This window comes from Triticum aestivum, chromosome 7B, assembly GCF_018294505.1.
Source record: "Triticum aestivum cultivar Chinese Spring chromosome 7B, IWGSC CS RefSeq v2.1, whole genome shotgun sequence".
NCBI classification, from domain to species: Eukaryota; Viridiplantae; Streptophyta; class Magnoliopsida; order Poales; family Poaceae; genus Triticum; species Triticum aestivum.
The window spans coordinates 370,916,741-370,932,259 of record NC_057813.1 but is presented as its reverse complement, the minus strand read 5'-3'; the positions used below and the strand labels follow the sequence as shown (position 1 = coordinate 370,932,259).

Sequence of the window (15,519 nt, the reverse complement as noted above, 5' to 3'; positions counted from 1 at the left end):
ATACTCTACATGCAGACAGGAGTCAGTCGATGTGTGGAGTAATAGTTGTAGATGCAAAATCATTTCGGTCTACTTGTCAGGGACATGATGCCTATATTCATGATCATTGCCTTAGATATCTTCATAATTATGCGGTTTTCTATCAACTGCTTAACAATAATTTGTTTACCCACCATATGCTTTCTTCAAGAGAGAAGCCTCTAGTGAAACCTATGGCCCCCGGGTCTATTTTCCATCATATATTTTCAGCTCTTAAACCAAAAACCAAGAAGTACCTTGCTGCAATTTATTTTGTATTTTATATCTATCTCTATTAGTTCTCACTCTTGCAAGTGACCGTGAAGGGATTGGCAACCCCTTTTTTGAGTTGTGTGCAAGTGTTTGTTAGTTTGTGTAGGTGCATATATTGGGGACTTGCTTGTGCCTCCTACTGGATTGATACCTTAATTCTTAACTGAGGTAAATACTTATCTCTACTTTGCTGCATCACCCTTTCCTCTTCAAGCGAAAGTCAACGCAAGCTCAAGTAGTAGCAGGTGCACCAAGGCGTGCGCCTGGATGCCGATGGGGTACAGTCGGGCGAGACATAGGGCGGAAGGGAGGACACGTCGGCTTAGCCATAGGGGTTTGCCTCGAGCTGGTGCACCGCACGTCGGGCCAGCGTGCGCTCCTGCCAGTGCACATTCTGGTGCCCGCCCAGCACCTGCGAGCTGAAGAACTTCCTGCGGAAGTAGTTGCACATGAACACTCGTGTCGGCTCGCGTGCGGCCTTCGCGCCACTGTTATCGACAGTTGTGCTCCACTCGGAGGTTGTGGTGGCGGTGGACGCAATGGTGACGGTGAGCGATAGGTCGAGGGCGAGCTTTGGTCCGGAGGAGGTTTTGGACACCTCATTGTTGGATGCTGCCTGGCTGATGATCCTGGACAACTGAGCCTCACACACTTCTTGGATGATGTTGCTCGGCATCTCTAAACAATCTCTGTCTCTCTGTCTTCTTTCTTTGCACTTTGTTTGCTCCTTTATCTATCTCTCACCTGCATGCATCCAGAGAACAAGACAAGTCATGTAAGCAAGTGCATGTGTTCTTATTTTCTTGGTGAGATGATTTGACGCATGAATTGAAAAGGATCTCTTGTTTCTAGTCTCAGCTGCACTCATCGACTGACTCACCATGCCAAAGTGTAGACGAGTGTTGAGTTGTACAAGGATAAAAGCCAGGGTTCTCTGCCTCCCACCGACGTGCGCCTTGTCTCCTGTGGCTTTAGGGCCATGGTGGCAGAGTGGATCTCGTCCCTTACTGGTGGGAGGGCTCCGTTTTTAGATCTTTCTTCGAGTTTATGAGTCAGCGGTGCCTAGCCCCCATCTCGGTAGTTTATCTAGCATATCGGCGGGCGTGTGAAGATGTGTCTCTAGCAGATCTGTCCTTGGTGGATTTTCTCAGATCTGGTCATAGCTTGTTTACATTCTTGTGTTTTCAGGTTGGATCCTTTTGATCTACACTACTCTTCAACGGTAGCAGTTGTTGTTTTTGTTCATTGGTCCTATGGGGCCTTAGCACGATGACTTCATGACTATCTACTACAACATGTTTTGCCCAGATCCAAGGAGGGGGGGGGGATGATGGTGGCGCGCCTTCGGATCACTTCAGTGCATGTAGTCGTCGCTAGGTGGTAAAGGATATGCTTGCAATTTTTATTATTTCTGGTGGTCGTTGTACTACCATGACTGAAGATGAATAGATCAGAAGTTTTTTCATAGAAAAACATGTTCGTAACAGTACTAACATAACAGTACCACAAAGTTTTCAAACATGACTAACAAACTAGAGATAAGATAGTAGATATAACACCCTAAGCATCCTTAACATCCATGTCAAATGTTTTGTTGTGCGGCTTGCACTTGGCCACCACCTCACAGTCCTCGTCGATGAAGACGATCACATTGACGTTCACAGGACTCACGATCTTGAAGATGAAAAGGCACCAGATCCTGACGTCATTAGTTACATAGAAGCTGATCCAACCCTTATTAAGGTGAGCCTGTTGCTGATCATCCGAGCAGTGACCTTCCAGGTGTCGGTGTTCTGGGAACGGGGGTCCCAGACTTGCCTGCCTGCAGCCCGTGGCATGGCTCCACCAGTGGCCCAACACGGCCCGTCTTCGTCAACCAACACTCAAGACCCTCGCGAGGGGCCAAACCTCGCGAGGCGGACGATGCAAGGCCTCCTCAGGAGCGTCCTCACCAGGCAGGCTCGTGAGGGACGGAGAGATCAAGGAAAAGGGTTCCTCGTGAGGTTCCTATGACGCAAGCCATGACAACCAAGGCCAAGCGGGCGCCAGGCGGGTGCCAACGTGCGTAGTGTCCTCATTTCCCCTTTGGTGCTAAGGGGGCAGGCGTAGGCACGGGGTACCGAGGCATTAGGCAAAGGTTTCCATATCGGTGCAACAATACCAAGACCAGCAGGATGGCAGGACGGAGATCATCGTGTAGCCCAAGACGGCGTCACCACCAGCGCCTTTGACAGGCGAAGACCACCTTTAGTCATGAGAGCTTGTACTAGTTGTCCCCTTTCAAATTGGCCATTGTTGGATTCCTTCCCGCTCAATATTTGGGGAGAGGACCAGGGCCTCTATAAATATTACTAGCCACCACAGTAGCAAGGGGATCGATTCACCCGAAAACCAGAACAAGTAGCACACCACACCAGCTCAAGAACACCTCTCCTCAGGAGACTGTTCTTCCCTTGTACTGTTCATCATCAGCCCAAGAGGCAATCCACCACCACCACACAGGAGTAGGGTATTACACCACAACGGTGGCCCGAACCTGTATAAATCTTGTGTCTCTTGTGTTGTGAGTTCATCGAGCTAAGCTTAGAGATCACGGTGAGGCTAATAGAAAGATTCGGTAGGGGGAAATCTTCGTGCGCACCCTAGTGTTCGAACCTCAAGGGTTTTGCCGGAACCCAAAATCTGACATTTGGTGCGCCAGGTAGGGGTGCGCTGAAGTCTTCCTTCCGCTGATCCGCGTCCCATCGCTTCGTCGCATCCATGTCTGACGCCCGCTGAGCCCACGCTGAGCGCCAGGCCGTTCTCGCCGCTCGTGTCGCCTAGACAGCTCCTGTCGATGGGCCTCCCCGTTGTTCTCCGTCCCCTGCCGCCATCGGCCCGGCGGGGAATGAGCAGCAAGCATCCTCGCTGCACCCCTTGGTGCGGCGGGACGGCCGCACCGCCACTCCGTCGCTGACCCCAACCGGTTCGTCATCCCACGCTCGTCGCGCCCCCACGGACGCGCAGGCCGCGCTGCTTATGACACGTGAGCTCCTGTGTCGCCGCCCCGTTGACGACCTCTACAAAGAATGGCTCACTCACATCACCGAGCTCGTCAGCGCTGCAAGGGGCTCTCCCACGCCGTCCCTCTTGCTGCCTCACCCCCCGCCTGGTATGGGCGACGTGGCTCATGGAGCGCGTCCACCACCTCTGCGCCAAGACGGCGCCCTGGCTCCAAGGCGCGCGGCCCCTGGTCGCGACCCACCATGTCCGGTGCCCGCGCGAAAAGAAGGAAGCTGTCAAGAAATCCCTCGGCCTTAAGAAGGTGCCCCCGTGCTCCCTGCACCGGCGCGACAAGACCACGTACTTCCCATGGCAGTGGTGTGCGGGTACCATTAAAAGCAAGCTCCAGGTCAGCAAAGGGCCCCGGTGACCATAGCAGGTTGTCGTGCCTTCACCCCTGAGCTTCGTAGCGTCGCCTGGCCAGGCAAATTCAAGTCGGACCTGCCTCCTCGCTACGACGGCACCCTCGACCCCGCGGAGTTCTTGCAGCTCTACGAGCTGAGCATCGAGGCGGCCAACGGCGGTGAGAAAGTCATGGCGAATTGGTTTCTCGTGGCTCTCAAGTACGACGCCAGCTCATGGCTCCTGAACCTGCCTCCCGACTCGATCTCCTCCTGGGACGAGATGTGCAGCCGCTTCATCGCCAACTTCCAGGGCACTCGCGACCGCCCCCCGGGCACGGGTGACCTGCACCACATCAAGCAGCAGCCGGGGGAGACCCTACAGAAATACATCCAGCGCTTCAATAGCGTCTGCCTCAAGATTCCCAAGGTGATGGACGAGGCCATCATCTGAGAGTTCTCTGATGGTGTCCGTGAGATCAAGATGAAGGAGGAGCTCGCCATCCATGAGGAGTTGTGCACATCCCTGGAGCTGTTCAACCTGGCGACCAAGTGCGCAAGAGCCGAGGAGGGATGCCTCTCCCTCCTCGAGCTCCCAGCTGCCGACTCGGAAGAAAAGAAGACCAAGGCCAAGAACGTGGAGCACAAGGGCGTAGCCGTGCTCGCAGCGGAACCAGACACGAAGCACAACAGATACCAGCCGGAGTCATCCAAGGGCAGCCGACCATTTTGCGCCTACCACAACCTCCACACCCACAACACCAACGATTGCCAGGAGCTCAGGGCCATTCGAGAAGGACGCTTTGGTCGACGCCCCGAGCGCAGTGACCGGGGCTATGGCCGAGGAGGAGGACGTGGTGGAGGATGATGGGATGACCATGGCCCTCGCCAGGAGTGGCGTGACCGACCACGTGAGGATCGCTGGTAGGACAAGCCTCGCGAGGGCGCCTGGAGGGTCCAGCCTCGTGAGGGCGCCTAGAGGGATAAGCCTCGCGAGGACCTCCCCCAGGGTAATGCATGCCTTCCTCCACTGTCGCTGCCGCCAAGAAGGAATGACGACCATCATCAGGATGAGGGGGCTGTGGGCTTCTAGGAGCCATGTGCTATCGCTTGCATCTTGGGCGGAGCTCAGGCCCCAGCCTCTCAGGACATCTTCAGGAAGTTTGCTCGCGAGGGTGAACGCAGTCCTCCCCAGGCTCGAGGCCACACGCCTGCTCAGGTGGTCAAAGTGTGCCATCACCTTCAGCTCGGCAGATCAACTCAAGTGCGCGGCTACTGCTGGCGTCCTCCCGATGCTCTGTTCCCCAATCATCAGCAACGTGCAAGTCACCAAGACCCTCATAGATGGCGGCGCAGGGCTTAACATCTTGTTCGTTTAGATGTTTGACAACCTTTCTGAGGAGTTACCGACGGTTCCACCATCCTGATAGGGCAGGTCCGCCTCCCTGTCACATTCGGACAGCGCGACAACTACCGCACCGAGATCATTGACTTCGACGTCGCCCACATCCACCTGCCTTACAATGCCATCCTAGGTATCCAACCCTGGCCAAGTTCATGGCAGTGACCCACCATGGCTACAACGTCCTCAAGATGCCAGGAAGCAGCGGAATCATCACGGTCCCCTGCGAAGAGAGAGATGCGGTGTGCTGCCTCGAGCGTGCCTTCCAAGCTGCAACAATTGAGGACCCGGACAACAAGAGCGAGAACCCTCCTGAGTCCATCCACAAGAATAAGAAGCAACCGCTCCGCACAAGGCCTCAGGAGGTCGGCATCTCGGGTGGTGCCGCATCAGGATCAGCGTCCGTGCCTGTGGCACCTCTTTCCATCACATAGGAAGGCGTGCCTAGTGCCCTCCTCGGGCAGGGCTCGGGGGCTCTCTTCTAGAGGGCCTCAGACCTTGCCAACATCACAAGGGAGGTGCTCGGGCACCAATTGGAGGCGTGCTTCGCCACACGTTTCCCTCAGGAAGGCACAGGGCGTGGAAAGCCCAACATTTAGGAGTTCATTGCCAAGACCACTCAGGAGCTTCAGGAAGCGAGGGCCATGTGCGGCGACCACCGCTCGCCTGGCGTGGCTCCCCATCCAGGCGAGGATGGTGGGTTGCGCATCTGCATTGACATCCCAGGGCTCAACCGAGCCGCATCTCAGGAGCGCTTCTGGCCTTCACGCATGGGACACTGCGAGGGCCTGCCACACAGCTACGTTCGCATGCCTTTCAGCCCGCCGAACGCGGCTGCCACCTACCAGCATCACCTGCAGAGCATCCTGGCGGCTCAGGAGGCTAGGCACCATGTGGTCCTAGCAGAGATGGAGACGGTCCTCAAGGAACCACCTAGACCCCCAGAGCCTCCTGAGGCTCAGGGCCCCGGTGGCTCGTGAGGGTCGGCCTCTTCACCGCGCGTCTTCAGCTGCCCCAACACCCCCTCTACAACGGAACCAGGTGACATCTCCCAAGTTCATTTTAGCTGGGAGCGCCCTCAGGGATGCATCATTCCCAGGCCGCATGGGTCCGTCCCTGCGGCATGTATCTCTTTTTATGTCTTTAGCTTACCTTGATGCGGGCACCCCTCGGGCTGCATCATCCCCAAGGCGCTTGGGTCTAACCCAGTGGCACGTATCCATTCTGCATTTACCTAAGCTGATTGCCTTTCATGCCTAATCTACCTGTGGTTGTCACCTGCTCGATTGCCACCTACCACGGGTCCCTCCCTCTCTCATGCAATTCGCTTGCGCGTTAAAAGGCGGGCTCCTGAGCATCGTGACTCAGGAGCTCTTACTGGCTCTCCAGCCCTCACCCCTGGCCTTGACCACGACATTGCGACCTGGCATACCAGTGGCGGTTGAGATCCATCGAGGGCCGGGACATGAGGACATAGAGCATTTATACCTAACCGTCTCGCAGGAACACACAACTATCAAAGACCCAAGACCAGGTGCAACCCGCCTTGGGGTAGGGCCTCCTGAGTCCCGCGCTGGCTCACGAGTGCCCATATACACCTCGTCTAGCCCTGCCGTGCAAGCCACGTGTCAGGGCAGGGCTCTACACGCCCCGGGGGCTCTCCTCAGAGGGAGCCCCCCTCCCACGCACCAGTGGAATCACCATGCTCCGCACTGGCAGACGACACTGCCGAGGAGCGGCTATGCCCGTACACATATGGAAGCACTATGCTCCGTGCTGGTGATAAACAACTGAGGGCGGCCCCACTGCCGTGTCAACCTCAGGGAGCCCCAGAGCTCAGTGTCTGGCCTCATCGCAACACCTCCCCTCGGGAGCATCGTGCGAGGGGGCTGGGCACGGGGACTGCGCCCGGGTCACGCCCGAGCGTACGCCAACCAGCCAGGTCCTTCGGACCTGGTCGTCGCGTGCACCTCCCCGAGCGGAGCCAAGGTATGAAGGTCGTTTGAACGTCAAGGGGGACTCCTGAGCATCGTGACTCAGGAGCCTAACTGGTCACGTAGCCCCTCACTCCTTGGTCCTGTCCTGGTGATCCGGTCGGGGCCAACGGCGGTTGAGGTATGCGCAGGGTCGGGCTCTGTCGACATAGAATGCCAGATCTACTCCTACGCTCCCTCCCTATTTGCTGTTTACACGTCAAGGGGGACTCCTAAGCATCGCGACTTAGGAGCCTAACAGGCCACGTAGCCCCTCACTCCTTGGTCCCGTCCTGGCGATCCGCTCGGGGCCAATGGCGGGTGAGGTATGTGCGGGGCCGGGCCTTGCCGATGTAGAACATAAAGAAAATAGGAAGGAACCTGCAAAAATCTTGAAGAAAATATTACAAACCATAATTGTCTTCACAATACCAGATGCAAGTTTAAACGCCTCCACGAGGCATGGTGCACATTGCAGGAATTAAGCAGGAAAGAAGCCATCACCCTTGGACATCGCCGTTGCCCGCCAGGGACTCCACTCCCGTGGTGGCATCGCCTTCGCCTGTGCCACCACCCGGGGCCGCAGGATCAGCAGCACTTCCTGCCACGGGCGTAGGATCGAAGGCGCGGAACTTCTTCAACAAGGCCTCCACCTGGCCCTTCACGGCTTCAGCAACAGCGGTGTAGCACTCGCCGTTCACAGGCACCAGCAGCTCGTCAAGATTGGCATCAGGGTCACGGAGGTGGAGGTGGCTGAAGACGCACGTCAGTGCAGCGGAATAAAGGACACGAGCTTCTTCCTCTGCCATGGGGCCAATGCCACTCATGACTTCCTCAAGCACCTCGACCAAGTATGGAAGCAGCCGGGCGGGGCCGTCCTCGTCGGTGGCCAGCGGCTTCTCCAGGCCCTTCTCATAGAGTGCCTTCAGTGCCGCACGAGACCTCTCCTCGAGGAGTGCGAAGGCCGCGCGGTCCTCGGCCAGGACCTTCGCCTTGGCGTCAAGCTCGGCCTTCTCCGCCCTCACCTTCTGCTCCAGCTTTTCTAGCTGGCCGCGCTCAGTGGCCTGTGCCTCCGCCAATCGTGCTAGCTCGGCATCGCGGCCCCTGACAGTGTCCTCCCGTGCCTTCATCCTCTCCTCCTCCGCCTGGCGGTCGTGAGTTTCTTTGGCGTGCTTCTCGCGCAAATCCTTCAGCTCAGCCTCCAGTGCCTTGCAGCGGTCCTGGGCAGCCGCGGCATCCTTCAGCGCCACCTCGCGAGCGACTGTGGCTTGGGTGGCGGCCTGCTTCTCCTTCTCAGAGGCTGCCGCGACCCGCCTTAGCACCGCTCGGACAGAGGCGTCAGAGTGAAACCAGCCAGAAACCAGCTCCAGACGCCCGGCTACCAGTTGGGAGTCGGTGCCCTGGAGGTCTTCTCGTAGCTGGGCCATCTCATAAAGGGCACGTTCCAAGACATCGGAGGAGGAAGAAGGACCTGGAACCAGCGGCGCGGCAGGAGGAGGGGGCGGCAGCGTAGCCAGGGCTTGGGAGACGGGGGGGCTCCGTATCGCCCCGGATGTAACTTTCCATATTTGTAACTCCAACTCTTGCCATTTCCGACTATGTGATATGTTATTTCCTTCGTGGTTGGGTTTTTGTCTTTTGTTTTGCATTTTGTTCATGTCATGCATCTCATCTCATAGCATCATGCGCATTGCATCTGCATGTTTTCATAAAGTTTGCATCCGTTCATAGTTGCCGCGTCCCCCCTTGCCTTTGTTGATCGTTTAGAGACCAATCGGGTTTTTGAATCCCTCTTGACCGTGACCACCTAACCTCTCTTGCCAGCTCGTTGCCCCCTCGCGCGCGCATCCAAAACTCCCCCGAACCCGACCCGGATAATCATCGCCATTGGATTCGGATCATCCCCAAACATCTATAAAACATCTCCGTTTTCTTATTTGGACTCCCTAGCTTATTTTTCCGTCCGTCCGATTACAATCCACCCGCTAGCCCCTAGCCTAACTGACAGGACCCCGACTCAATGCCACATCGATCTAGCATGTAACACCTCATATCACTTTGCGGCCTCACGCACGGTATTCCCACGGGTGTTGCCTTACCTTGACCGGGACCGTTTGCGCCTTTTGGCACACGTATATGATAGTATCGCTAGCAACCATATGACAAGGAGCCCGGGCTGACATGGGTAGTCGTGAACCCAAAGTGGCACTAACTTACGGGGACAGGCATACATGACCAAGCAACGAACGTGTCGGTCATCAGTGAGTGAATCCGGGCTGTAGCACTGGGCTAGTAGGACTCCGGTAAACGGGCTGTAGCGGGCTAACAGGACTCCGATATTCATCACGTGACATTTCCCTGAAGGGACAGACATAGGAACGAAGAAGGACACATGCCGGCCAGCCTAAGTGTTCCGGAGCAGTAGCAAGCTACCATGGCTCAGTGGAAGCACTAGGAGACATTTCCCGGTAAGAGATGATACTAAGGATAAACAGCTAGATAGTCAGATCCCACACATACCAAGCATTTCAATCATACACATAATATGCTCGATATGTGCAAATACAACAAGGCATCACAACATGACTCTACAACACAAGTACTTTATTTAAAAGCTCAGAGAGCCATACATAGCATACACACAAGTACGGGTCACACGACCCAGCATTCAAGTCATACAAACATACAAGCCAACAACGAAAGTAACTTGTCTGAGTAAAGACAACTAGGAAATAAAATAGGCTTGTGTAAGCCTGACTATACTACATGGTCCTTCGTGAGCTCAGGATCACCACCTGGGCTTCCGCCTACTCGTCGACATCGACGTCTATCAAGAACCCATCAGAAGGGATTGCAACGTCTTCTGTAAAACGTAAATTAAGCAACATGAGTACAACGGTACTCAGCAAGACTTACATCAGATCCTACATACATGCACATTATCAAGAAGGGTTGGTGGGGTTATTGCAGCAAGCCAGCTTTGACTCTTGGCTAAGCTATCTTACGAGACTCCAACTTGAAATGGTTTTGTGCACTCGAGTCCACTACTCACCACTTCAATACACTACCGAGGATCCACCTCCGTCATCCTATGGAAGAGCCATCCTCGGCACTCACGCTTATCCTGAGGCTTTTAGTAGTATCCATTTACTTGTCTATGAACTGTATAGGCAACCAAGTAGTCCTTTACCACGGACGCGGTTATTTGAATAGATGATGCTAACCCTGTAGGGGTGTACTTCTTCATACATGTTTCCACCACTTAGCGTCTGCACACGACATGTGCTCGGCAGACTTCAAGCGAAAGCCGACGTGGGTGTAGACCATGACCTACCTAAACACCTAAGTCTCTAGTCTAGGTCTATCGCCTATTCAGGTTCCATCCGCAGGGAGTCCGGCCGAGGTTTCCACATACATCCTCGAATGATGTGTACAGGGTTCCTAGACACCTAAAGGGTGCCCGGTATAGCCGGCCACATACCTACCGCATCACAGCCCACCCCGCGGGTCAGCGCTTCCCACAGCCTCCAGTAAACTACAAACACCAAAAACTACTTGCAACTACTGGACAGAGGACTAGGGTGGATAGGAAGTCAAGCAGGGTCATATTTCAGGGCCCAATGCATGGTAGTAGCTGAATCTTAAATCACACATACAGATCTCAGTGCTTAAGGACGACTTCAATGAAACAACCCACCATGTACTCCTACATGGCCTCTCATCGATACCTTTACCAAATCATGTTCAACACATCACTCTCATTACCGACATGATCATTTCACTCTGGCCCATCACCCAGATGAACCAGACCTGACACAACTCTAAGCATAGCAGTCATAGCAAGGTAGGAATAACACATACACATGGCTCAATCAACTCCTACACATGCTGGTGGGTTTCATCTAGTTACAGTGGCAATGAAAGGTCATGCAGAGGAAATGGGTTCAACTACCATAGCACACAGCAGTTTGAATCGCGTTGTCTTAATGCAGTAAAAGAGAGCAGATGCGAGAACATGGGATTGTATCGATATGATCAAGTGGTTGGTTGCTTGCCTTGCGGGTCCGTGGACTGGTATTGCTCTTCGTTAGGGTATTCGTGATACTCCTCGGGGGCAGAACCTGCCGCAGAGAGCACCAATATACAATCATCACCAAACAATGTGCAACAGTATGATGCATGCATGATACATGGCAAAATGAGTGTATTGGGCTAATGCAACTAAGACCAGATGGGTTTGAACCATTTTGAAACAAAAACTCAAGTTCCAAACTCATAAATGGCCCTTATTAGTGCTTTATCTTGTTCTGCACTAAACAGCAGGTTAACTTGTTTAAACATGCATGAAACCAGTACAGATGGATAGATTGGATTTTTCTAATCATTTTTCATATATATAACACTTTAGAGTTGGAGCTACAGATTAATTTCTATGATTTTTTGAAGTTTGTGGTATTTTCTGGAATTTCCTGTATAACAATAATTCTAGTAAATAAATTATTGCATCAGCATTGTGTCATGGTGAAGTCAGTGGTCAACGGGGACTGTCCAGGTCAAACCTGACCAGTGGGTCCCACGTGTCAGTGTCATTAGTCGAACTAATTTTTAGTTAGTACTAATCCTAGTTAATTAGCAGGGTTGGGCCCCACCTGTCATCGACCCAGGGGGGTCAAACTGGGCCCACCCATGGTCAAACAGGGTTAGCGGGGTCAAACTCACTGGCGTTTAGCCGCCAGCGAAGCCAAACGCGGTGGTGCGGTGCGGGTTTTGTGCTCCAGCGACCAAAACGATGGCGTAGCACGTCTACGTGACGCGGGGAGCGAGCAACGTCCAGTGGTGGTGGTGGTGGTGGTTGGGCTCGGGGTTGCCGGAAACGATGCTGGCGACGAGTTTGGCGGAGGCTGGAGCTCGGACGAGCTCGGACTTGTTGCTAGGAGGCACGACGAGGTGCGTGGAGTCGTGTAGTGAGCTCTTGGGGGTGCAGTAAGGCTACTGGGCAAGGTGGCGCGGCCGTTGCATGGCCGGAGCCTCATCAGCGACGAGCTCGGCGGCGGCGCATGCGGGTGAGCTTTGTGCAGTCGCTACGGGGCTCGAGAGAGAGAACGGAGAGGATGGGGAGGTAGCTAGGCTCATTGCGGTTGCGACAGAGCTGACGGCGGGGCCGGGGACGAGCTGCTGCAACAGTGATGGTGAAGGGGATCTCCGGTGGTGGCGGAGTTGGGCGAGGTCGATGCGGTGGCTTCAAGCACGCGAGTGCTCGGGTCTCGGCCTGCTCGATGGAGAGGACGATGGCGGAGCTCATGGACACGGTCGGACGGCGCAGAGACGACGGTGGCTATGACTATTACGGTGGCGTGGCTGCGGCAGCGTCGGCCATGGTGGAGGGGAGCGAGGGAGAGAGGCAGGGGGCGAGTCGACGTGTCCAGGGGGTCGGGGGTGCGACGTGGAGGTCGTCCAGCCCGTCCAGCGGCGAGGCAGCAAGAAGGTGGCGCCGTGGCGAGCTCGCGCTCGTCGGTGTCACCTCCCTGCCTGCTTGGCGGGGACGAAGCAGCTGGCTGGCACGGGCCAGCACAGTGCTGGGCCTCCAGGTGGGCCGGGGCGTGGGTTTGGCCAGGTAAGTGGTTTTTTCATTTATTTCTATTTTATTTTATTTCTGTGGGTTTGTTGCATTTCTAAAAATACTTAGGCATCTCCAAAAATCACCAAACTGCACATGGCCACTGTTTGGAATATATCCAGCATGGAACATTTTAGTTTGCGATTATTTGAGCATTTGAAATATTTTATATTATTTAAATGCCCAAACTCAAATAACTAATGATTTAATCCAGTGACCTTAGGATGACCTAGAAATTTGTGCATCACTTTTCGCAGAGGTTTTAGACCAAGGCAGAGGTGATGAACATTTTAAAAGGGCATTTCAGGTTCATTGAAAATATTTTTAGTAAACCCTAGTTGGTTTCAGGGGGTGCTGGGGGTTCTGTCATCCCATTTCAAGTTTCTGATGAATGAAATAAACATGATGCAACACTCTAAGCATGAACTAGCTAGGGTGTGACAACTCGCCCCCACTCAGAAAAATCTCGTCCCGAGATTTAAGTTCCTCCGGAAAGAAGGCGGGATACTCAAGTCGAAGACGATCCTCCCTTTCCCAAGTTCTTTCTCAGAATGGTGCGACCATTGAACCTTGAGAAACTTGATATTATGACGTCAAGTGGTACGCTCGGCTTGATCGAGGATACGAACGGGGTACTCTCAATACGTGAGATTATCTTGAAGATCAAGTGTTTCGTGGTCCACTCCACGGATAGGATCCGAGAAGCAACACCTGAGTTGAGAAACGTGGAAGACATCATGGACTCTGGAGAGATGCGGAGGTAGTTCCAATTGGTAGGCAACTTCTCCTCGTTTAGCGAGAATGCGAAAGGGTCCAATGTAGTGAGGAGACAATTTGCCTTTGATACCGAAACGATGGGTTCCCTTCAAAGGAGTAACTCGAAGGTAAGCCTTCTCGTCAACCTCAAAAGTCATAGCCTTATGTTTTCGGTCATATTGACTCTTTTGACAAGATTGGGCTGTTTTCAACTTTTCACGAACGATGCGAACTTGGTCTTCTGCTTCCTGGATCATATCCGGGCCAAAGAATTGTCTTTCCTTGGTTTCTGACCAGTTAAGAGGCATTCGACACCTTCGTCCATAGAGAACTTCAAAAGGGGCTTTACCCAAGCTAGATTGATAGCTGTTGTTATAAGCAAATTTTGCAAATGGAAGGCATTTCTCCCAATCCATTCCGAATGAGATAACAGAAGCTCGAAGAATGTCTTATAGAATCTGGTTGACGCGTTCTACTTGACCACTTGATTGAGGGTGAAAGGCAGTGCTAAAGGAAAGGCGGGTTCCCATAGCATTTTGGAAACTTTCCCAAAATCGGGATGTGAAGAGACTTCCTCGATCTGAGTTGATTTCCAGTGGAACACCATGGAGGGACACTATTCAGGAGATATACAAGTCTGCTAGCTGGCTAGCGGTTATACTCTCGCGAACAGGCAAGAAATGGGCAACTTTGGAAAGACGATCGATAACGACGAAGATAGCATTATTCCCACTCTTGGTCCTAGGAAAACCGGTGATGGAGTCCATACCAATTTTATCCCATTTCCATTCAGGAATAGCTAAAGGTTGAAGGGTGCCAGCAGGCCGTTGATGCTCTGCTTTAACGCGACGACAGACGTTGCAATTATTAATAAATTGAGCAATGTCTCTCTTCATCCTAGTCCACCAGAACCTCTGGCGTAGGTCCTGATACATTTTGGTACTTTCGGGATGAATGGTGAGAGGATATTCATGAGCCTCCTTAAGGATCAACTGCTGTAGATGCTGGTTCTTGGGAACCACTAGACGATTCTCAAAGTACACAACACCATGATCATTTGTAGAGAAACATTTAGCATCTCCGCTAGCAATGTTCTCCTTGATCCGGGATATCCCTTTATCCCGCTTTTGGGCAGCGATAATTTGATCCGTAAGGGTAGGTTTCGCCACCAAGGTGGAAAGGAATCCTTGAGGAACGATGTGAAGGTTAACCTTCCGAAATTCCTCACGGAGAAGTGGTTGACTTTTTTGTAACATCAGATTGTTACAATAAGATTTATGACTTAGAGCATCAGCCATAACATAGGCTTTTCTTGGGGTGTAAGTTATTTCTAAGTCGAAATCTGTGATCAACTCGACCCAACGTCTTTGCCTGAGATTCAAATCCGGTTGGGTGAATATATACTTCAGACTTTGGTGATCGGTGAATATTTCACAACGATTACCCTGGAGGTAATGTCGCCAGGTTTTGAGTGCATGGACTACAGCTGCAAGCTCTAGATCATGAGTAGGACAATTTTCCTCATGCGGGTGCAATTGCCGTGATGCATAAGCAATTACATGTCGATATTGCATGAGAATGCAACCTAGTCCTTGTCGCGAGGCGTCGCAATAGATAACAAAGTCCTTGGAGAAGTCTGGTGGTACCAGTACGGGAGCGGATGTCAGGCGTCTTTTCAGTTCCTGAAAGCTATGCTCACACTGTGGGGTCCACTCGAACTTTTTATCTTTCTTGTGAAGTTCAGTTAGAGGTTTAGCAACTTTGGAGAAGTTCTCGACAAAGTGGTGGCAATAGCTCGCTAATCCAAGGAAACTCCAAACTTGCTTGACCAATTCAGGTGGAGTCCAATTAAGAACAGCTTGAACTCGCTCGGGGTTGACAGCAATACCCTTACCAGAGATTACATGGCCTAGATAGGTCACTTCTGGCAAACAAAATTCACATTTAGAAAATTTGGCATAAAGGCGATGCTCTCGAAGTTTAATCAACACTAGCCTTAGATGCTCGGCATGTTCTTCCTCATTCTTGGACTAGATGAGTATATCATCGAGGTAAACCACGACGAATTTATCCAAATACTCCATGAAGATTGAGTTC

At 52.9% G+C, this 15,519-nt stretch overlaps 1 pseudogene; it reads right to left on the bottom strand.

Annotated features, from left to right (window-relative positions):
- Positions 1-500: 500 nt before the first annotated feature.
- Positions 501-967, bottom strand: LOC123157968 (zinc finger protein 1-like; annotated as a pseudogene).
- Positions 968-15,519: the final 14,552 nt, after the last annotated feature.